The sequence below is a fragment of the Clarias gariepinus genome, chromosome 17, assembly GCF_024256425.1.
Source record: "Clarias gariepinus isolate MV-2021 ecotype Netherlands chromosome 17, CGAR_prim_01v2, whole genome shotgun sequence".
Lineage (NCBI taxonomy): Eukaryota > Metazoa > Chordata > Actinopteri > Siluriformes > Clariidae > Clarias > Clarias gariepinus.
The window spans coordinates 20757501-20765000 of record NC_071116.1 but is presented as its reverse complement, the minus strand read 5'-3'; the positions used below and the strand labels follow the sequence as shown (position 1 = coordinate 20765000).

The window sequence follows — 7500 nt, the reverse complement described above, 5'->3', positions numbered from 1 at the left end:
GCTAAATAGGGTTTCCCACCTGGAGTAGCCTGCTACCATGAAGGGTTTCACCAACATTGTGGGAATTTTAAGTCCAGTTATGATTGAATTATGTGATCCACACGAAAAATGCTTATAGTTTGTTTTATTTCAAATTTCAATAGAAATAACAAAAACTAACCCAGTGAAAAATTAAAAAATGTTTAGTACAGTTCAGAGAAGAGGAGCTAGGAAGTGTCTAGTTGTGAATCTCCCTGTTCTCAGGAGACCCTTTGCTGTAAATGAACACTACAGGATCATTGACCTTGTTTGTATGAGGGGATTCAAAAGCACAGGTCTTAGCAGAGGATGGTTTCGATCCATCGACCTCTGGGTTATGGGCCCAGCACGCTTCCGCTGCGCCACTCTGCTAGCCACAACCACCCCAGATGGGACTCGAACCCACAATCCCTGGCTTAGGAGGCCAGTGCCTTATCCATTAGGCCAACTGGATTACACAACTCAGGCTCACCATCAGATTATGTGGAGACACAAAACTCACCATGGGTGCATATAAGATGCTAAATAGGGTTTCCCACCTGAAGTAGCCTACTACCATGAAGGGTTTCACCAACATTGTGGGAATTTTAAGTCCAGTTATGATTGAATTACGTGATCCACACGAAAAATGCTTATAGTTTGTTTCATTTCAAATTTCAATAGAAATAACCAAAACTGAGACAGTGAAAAATTAAAAAATGTTTAGTACAATTCAGAGAAGAGGAGCTAGGAAGTGTCTAGTTGTGAATCTCCCTGTTCTCAGGAGACCCTTTGCTGTAAATGAACACTACAGGATCATTGACCTTGTTTGTATGAGGGGATTCAAAAGCACAGGTCTTAGCAGAGGATGGTTTCTATCCATCGACCTCTGGGTTATGGGCCCAGCACGCTTCCGCTGCGCCACTCTGCCAACCACAACCACCCCAGATGGGACTCGAACCCACAATCCCTGGCTTAGGAGGCCAGTGCCTTATCCATTAGGCCACTGGGGCTCAGCCGCTGCTGCAGCAACTCAAACGCGCTTAACTGGATTACACAACTCAGGCTCACCATCAGATTATGTGGAGACACAAAACTCACCATGGGTGCATATAAGATGCTAAATAGGGTTTCCCACCTGGAGTATCCTGCTACCATGAAGGGTTTCACCAACATTTTGGGAATTTTAAGTCCAGTTATGATTGAATTATGTGATCCACACGAAAAATGCTTATAGTTTGTTTCATTTCAAATTTCAATAGAAATAACCAAAACTGAGACAGTGAAAAATTAAAAAATGTTTAGTACAATTCAGAGAAGAGGAGCTAGGAAGCGTCTAGTTGTGAATCTCCCTGTTCTCAGGAGACCCTTTGCTGTAAATGAACACTACAGGATCATTGACCTTGTTTGTATGAGGGGATTCAAAAGCACAGGTCTTAGCAGAGGATGGTTTCGATCCATCGACCCCTGGGTTATGGGCCCAACACGCTTCCGCTGCGCCACTCTGCTAGCCACAACCACCCCAGATGGGACTCGAACCCACAATCCCTGGCTTAGGAGGCCAGTGCCTTATCCATTAGGCCACTGGGGCTCAGCCGCTGCTGCAGCAACTCAAACGCGATCAACTGGATTACACAACTCACGCTCACCATCAGATTATGTGGAGAAACAAAACTCACCATGGGTGCATATAAGATGCTAAATAGGGTTTCCCACCTGGAGTAGCCTGCTACCATGAAGGGTTTCACCAACATTGTGGGAATTTTAAGTCCAGTTATGATTGAATTATGTGATCCACACGAAAAATGCTTATAGTTTGTTTTATTTCAAATTTCAATAGAAATAACAAAAACTAACCCAGTGAAAAATTAAAAAATGTTTAGTACAGTTCAGAGAAGAGGAGCTAGGAAGTGGCTAGTTGTGAATCTCCCTGTTCTCAGGAGACCCTTTGAGGTAAATTAACACTACAGGATCATTGACCTTGTTTGTATGAGGGGATTAAAAAGCACAGGTCTTAGCGGAGGATGGTTTCGATCCATCGACCTCTGGGTTATGGGCCCAGCACGCTTCCGCTGCGCAACTCCGCTAGCCACAACCACCCCAGATGGGACTCGAACCCACAATCCCTGGCTTAGGAGGCCAGTGCCTTATCCATTAGGCCACTGGGGCTCAGCCGCTGCTGCAGCAACTCAAACGCGATCAACTGGATTACACAACTCAGGCTCACCATCAGATTATGTGGAGAAACAAAACTCACCATGGGTGCATATAAGATGCTAAATAGGGTTTCCCACCTGGAGTAGCCTGCTACCATGAAGGGTTTCACCAACATTGTGGGAATTTAAAGTCCAGTTATGATTGAATTATGTAATCCACACGAAAAATGCTTATAGTTTGTTTCATTTCAAATTTAAATAGAAATAACAAAAACTAACCCAGTGAAAAATTAAAAAATGTTTAGTACAGTTCAGAGAAGAGGAGCTAGAAAGTGTCTAGTTGTGAATATCCCTGTTCTCAGGAGACCCTTTGCTGTAAATGAACACTACAGGATCATTGACCTTGTTTGTATGAGGGGATTCAAAAGCACAGGTCTTAGCAGAGGATGGTTTCGATCCATCGACCTCTGGGTTATGGGCCCAGCACGCTTCCGCTGCGCCACTCTGCTAGCCACAACCACCCCAGATGGGACTCGAACCCACAATCCCTGGCTTAGGAGGCCAGTGCCTTATCCATTAGGCCACTGGGGCTCAGCCGCTGCTGCAGCAACTCAAACGCGATCAACTGGATTACACAACTCAGGCTCACCATCAGATTATGTGGAGAAACAAAACTCACCATGGGTGCATATAAGATGCTAAATAGGGTTTCCCACCTGGAGTAGCCTGCTACCATGAAGGGTTTCACCAACATTGTGGGAATTTTAAGTCCAGTTATGATTGAATTATGTGATCCACACGAAAAATGCTTATAGTTTGTTTTATTTCAAATTTCAATAGAAATAACAAAAACTAACCCAGTGAAAAATTAAAAAATGTTTAGTACAGTTCAGAGAAGAGGAGCTAGGAAGTGGCTAGTTGTGAATCTCCCTGTTCTCAGGAGACCCTTTGCTGTAAATGAACACTACAGGATCATTGACCTTGTTTGTATGAGGGGATTCAAAAGCACAGGTCTTAGCAGAGGATGGTTTCGATCCATCGACCTCTGGGTTATGGGCCCAGCACGCTTCCGCTGCGCCACTCTGCTAGCCACAACCACCCCAGACGGGACTCGAACCCACAATCCCTGGCTTAGGAGGCCAGTGCCTTATCCATTAGGCCAACTGGATTACACAACTCAGGCTCACCATCAGATTATGTGGAGAAACAAAACTCACCATGGGTGCATATAAGATGCTAAATAGGGTTTCCCACCTGGAGTAGCCTGCTACCATGAAGGGTTTCACCAACATTGTGGGAATTTTAAGTCCAGTTATGATTGAATTATGTGATCCACACGAAAAATGCTTATAGTTTGTTTTATTTCAAATTTCAATAGAAATAACAAAAACTAACCCAGTGAAAAATTAAAAAATGTTTAGTACAGTTCAGAGAAGAGGAGCTAGGAAGTGGCTAGTTGTGAATCTCCCTGTTCTCAGGAGACCCTTTGAGGTAAATTAACACTACAGGATCATTGACCTTGTTTGTATGAGGGGATTCAAAAGCACAGGTCTTAGCAGAGGATGGTTTCGATCCATCGACCTCTGGGTTATGGGCCCAGCACGCTTCCGCTGCGCAACTCCGCTAGCCACAACCACCCCAGATGGGACTCGAACCCACAATCCCTGGCTTAGGAGGCCAGTGCCTTATCCATTAGGCCACTGGGGCTCAGCCGCTGCTGCAGCAACTCAAACGCGATCAACTGGATTACACAACTCAGGCTCACCATCAGATTATGTGGAGACACAAAACTCACCATGGGTGCATATAAGATGCTAAATAGGGTTTCCCACCTGGAGTAGCCTGCTACCATGAAGGGTTTCACCAACATTGTGGGAATTTAAAGTCCAGTTATGATTGAATTATGTAATCCACACGAAAAATGCTTATAGTTTGTTTCATTTCAAATTTAAATAGAAATAACAAAAACTAACCCAGTGAAAAATTAAAAAATGTTTAGTACAGTTCAGAGAAGAGGAGCTAGGAAGTGTCTAGTTGTGAATATCCCTGTTCTCAGGAGACCCTTTGCTGTAAATGAACGCTACAGGATCATTGACCTTGTTTGTATGAGGGGATTCAAAAGCACAGGTCTTAGCAGAGGATGGTTTCGATCCATCGACCTCTGGGTTATGGGCCCAGCACGCTTCCGCTGCGCCACTCTGCTAGCCACAACCACCCCAGATGGGACTCGAACCCACAATCCCTGGCTTAGGAGGCCAGTGCCTTATCCATTAGGCCACTGGGGCTCAGCCGCTGCTGCAGCAACTCAAACGCGATCAACTGGATTACACAACTCAGGCTCACCATCAGATTATGTGGAGACACAAAACTCACCATGGGTGCATATAAGATGCTAAATAGGGTTTCCCACCTGGAGTAGCCTGCTACCATGAAGGGTTTCACCAACATTGTGGGAATTTAAAGTCCAGTTATGATTGAATTATGTAATCCACACGAAAAATGCTTATAGTTTGTTTCATTTCAAATTTAAATAGAAATAACAAAAACTAACCCAGTGAAAAATTAAAAAATGTTTAGTACAGTTCAGAGAAGAGGAGCTAGAAAGTGTCTAGTTGTGAATATCCCTGTTCTCAGGAGACCCTTTGCTGTAAATGAACACTACAGGATCATTGACCTTGTTTGTATGAGGGGATTCAAAAGCACAGGTCTTAGCAGAGGATGGTTTCGATCCATCGACCTCTGGGTTATGGGCCCAGCACGCTTCCGCTGCGCCACTCTGCTAGCCACAACCACCCCAGATGGGACTCGAACCCACAATCCCTGGCTTAGGAGGCCAGTGCCTTATCCATTAGGCCACTGGGGCTCAGCCGCTGCTGCAGCAACTCAAACGCGATCAACTGGATTACACAACTCAGGCTCACCATCAGATTATGTGGAGAAACAAAACTCACCATGGGTGCATATAAGATGCTAAATAGGGTTTCCCACCTGGAGTAGCCTGCTACCATGAAGGGTTTCACCAACATTGTGGGAATTTTAAGTCCAGTTATGATTGAATTATGTGATCCACACGAAAAATGCTTATAGTTTGTTTTATTTCAAATTTCAATAGAAATAACAAAAACTAACCCAGTGAAAAATTAAAAAATGTTTAGTACAGTTCAGAGAAGAGGAGCTAGGAAGTGTCTAGTTGTGAATCTCCCTGTTCTCAGGAGACCCTTTGCTGTAAATGAACACTACAGGATCATTGACCTTGTTTGTATGAGGGGATTCAAAAGCACAGGTCTTAGCAGAGGATGGTTTCGATCCATCGACCTCTGGGTTATGGGCCCAGCACGCTTCCGCTGCGCCACTCTGCTAGCCACAACCACCCAAGACGGGACTCGAACCCACAATCCCTGGCTTAGGAGGCCAGTGCCTTATCCATTAGGCCACTGGGGCTCAGCCGCTGCTGCAGCAACTCAAACGCGATCAACTGGATTACACAACTCAGGCTCACCATCAGATTATGTGGAGACACAAAACTCACCATGGGTGCATATAAGATGCTAAATAGGGTTTCCCACCTGGAGTAGCCTGCTACCATGAAGGGTTTCACCAACATTGTGGGAATTTAAAGTCCAGTTATGATTGAATTATGTAATCCACACGAAAAATGCTTATAGTTTGTTTCATTTCAAATTTAAATAGAAATAACAAAAACTAACCCAGTGAAAAATTAAAAAATGTTTAGTACAGTTCAGAGAAGAGGAGCTAGGAAGTGTCTAGTTGTGAATATCCCTGTTCTCAGGAGACCCTTTGCTGTAAATGAACACTACAGGATCATTGACCTTGTTTGTATGAGGGGATTCAAAAGCACAGGTCTTAGCAGAGGATGGTTTCGATCCATCGACCTCTGGGTTATGGGCCCAGCACGCTTCCGCTGCGCCACTCTGCTAGCCACAACCACCCCAGATGGGACTCGAACCCACAATCCCTGGCTTAGGAGGCCAGTGCCTTATCCATTAGGCCACTGGGGCTCAGCCGCTGCTGCAGCAACTCAAACGCGATCAACTGGATTACACAACTCAGGCTCACCATCAGATTATGTGGAGAAACAAAACTCACCATGGGTGCATATAAGATGCTAAATAGGGTTTCCCACCTGGAGTAGCCTGCTACCATGAAGGGTTTCACCAACATTGTGGGAATTTTAAGTCCAGTTATGATTGAATTATGTGATCCACACGAAAAATGCTTATAGTTTGTTTCATTTCAAATTTCAATAGAAATAACAAAAACTGAGACAGTGAAAAATTAAAAAATGTTTAGTACAGTTCAGAGAAGAGGAGCTAGGAAGTGTCTAGTTGTGAATCTCCCTGTTCTCAGGAGACCCTTTGCTGTAAATGAACACTACAGGATCATTGACCTTGTTTGTATGAGGGGATTCAAAAGCACAGGTCTTAGCAGAGGATGGTTTCGATCCATCGACCTCTGGGTTATGGGCCCAGCACGCTTCCGCTGCGCCACTCTGCTAGCCACAACCACCCAAGATGGGACTCGAACCCACAATCCCTGGCTTAGGAGGCCAGTGCCTTATCCATTAGGCCACTGGGGCTCAGCCGCTGCTGCAGCAACTCAAACGCGATCAACTGGATTACACAACTCAGGCTCACCATCAGATTATGTGGAGAAACAAAACTCACCATGGGTGCATATAAGATGCTAAATAGGGTTTCCCACCTGGAGTAGCCTGCTACCATGAAGGGTTTCACCAACATTGTGGGAATTTTAAGTCCAGTTATGATTGAATTATGTGATCCACACGAAAAATGCTTATAGTTTGTTTCATTTCAAATTTCAATAGAAATAACCAAAACTGAGACACTGAAAAATTAAAAAATGTTTAGTACTGTTCAGAGAAGAGGAGCTAGGAAGTGTCTAGTTGTGAATCTCCCTGTTCTCAGGAGACCCTTTGCTGTAAATGAACACTACAGGATCATTGACCTTGTTTGTATGAGGGGATTCAAAAGCACAGGTCTTAGCAGAGGATGGTTTCGATCCATCGACCTCTGGGTTATGGGCCCAGCACGCTTCCGCTGCGCCACTCCGCTAGCCACAACCACCCCAGATGGGACTCGAACCCACAATCCCTGGCTTAGGAGGCCAGTGCCTTATCCATTAGGCCACTGGGGCTCAGCCGCTGCTGCAGCAACTCAAACGCGATCAACTGGATTACACAACTCAGGCTCACCATCAGATTATGTGGAGAAACAAAACTCACCATGGGTGCATATAAGATGCTAAATAGGGTTTCCCACCTGGAGTAGCCTGCTACCATGAAGGGTTTCACCAACATTGTGGGAAT

At 44.8% G+C, this 7500-nt stretch overlaps 10 non-coding genes across 10 annotated transcripts; all 10 read right to left on the bottom strand.

Moving 5' to 3' along the window:
- Nucleotides 1-937: 937 nt before the first annotated feature.
- Nucleotides 938-1010, bottom strand: trnar-ccu (transfer RNA arginine (anticodon CCU)). The gene has a single exon. It is a non-coding gene; the product is annotated as a tRNA-Arg (tRNA).
- Nucleotides 1011-1515: 505 nt separating this feature from the next.
- trnar-ccu (transfer RNA arginine (anticodon CCU)) lies at nt 1516-1588 on the bottom strand. Its single transcript has one exon. It is a non-coding gene; the product is annotated as a tRNA-Arg (tRNA).
- Nucleotides 1589-2093: 505 nt separating this feature from the next.
- On the bottom strand, nt 2094-2166 carry trnar-ccu (transfer RNA arginine (anticodon CCU)). The gene has a single exon. It is a non-coding gene; the product is annotated as a tRNA-Arg (tRNA).
- A 505-nt stretch (nt 2167-2671) lies between these two features.
- On the bottom strand, nt 2672-2744 carry trnar-ccu (transfer RNA arginine (anticodon CCU)). The gene has a single exon. It is a non-coding gene; the product is annotated as a tRNA-Arg (tRNA).
- Nucleotides 2745-3787: 1043 nt separating this feature from the next.
- trnar-ccu (transfer RNA arginine (anticodon CCU)) lies at nt 3788-3860 on the bottom strand. The gene has a single exon. It is a non-coding gene; the product is annotated as a tRNA-Arg (tRNA).
- A 505-nt stretch (nt 3861-4365) lies between these two features.
- Nucleotides 4366-4438, bottom strand: trnar-ccu (transfer RNA arginine (anticodon CCU)). Its single transcript has one exon. It is a non-coding gene; the product is annotated as a tRNA-Arg (tRNA).
- Nucleotides 4439-4943: 505 nt separating this feature from the next.
- On the bottom strand, nt 4944-5016 carry trnar-ccu (transfer RNA arginine (anticodon CCU)). The gene has a single exon. It is a non-coding gene; the product is annotated as a tRNA-Arg (tRNA).
- A 1083-nt stretch (nt 5017-6099) lies between these two features.
- trnar-ccu (transfer RNA arginine (anticodon CCU)) lies at nt 6100-6172 on the bottom strand. The gene has a single exon. It is a non-coding gene; the product is annotated as a tRNA-Arg (tRNA).
- A 505-nt stretch (nt 6173-6677) lies between these two features.
- On the bottom strand, nt 6678-6750 carry trnar-ccu (transfer RNA arginine (anticodon CCU)). The gene has a single exon. It is a non-coding gene; the product is annotated as a tRNA-Arg (tRNA).
- A 505-nt stretch (nt 6751-7255) lies between these two features.
- trnar-ccu (transfer RNA arginine (anticodon CCU)) lies at nt 7256-7328 on the bottom strand. Its single transcript has one exon. It is a non-coding gene; the product is annotated as a tRNA-Arg (tRNA).
- Nucleotides 7329-7500: the final 172 nt, after the last annotated feature.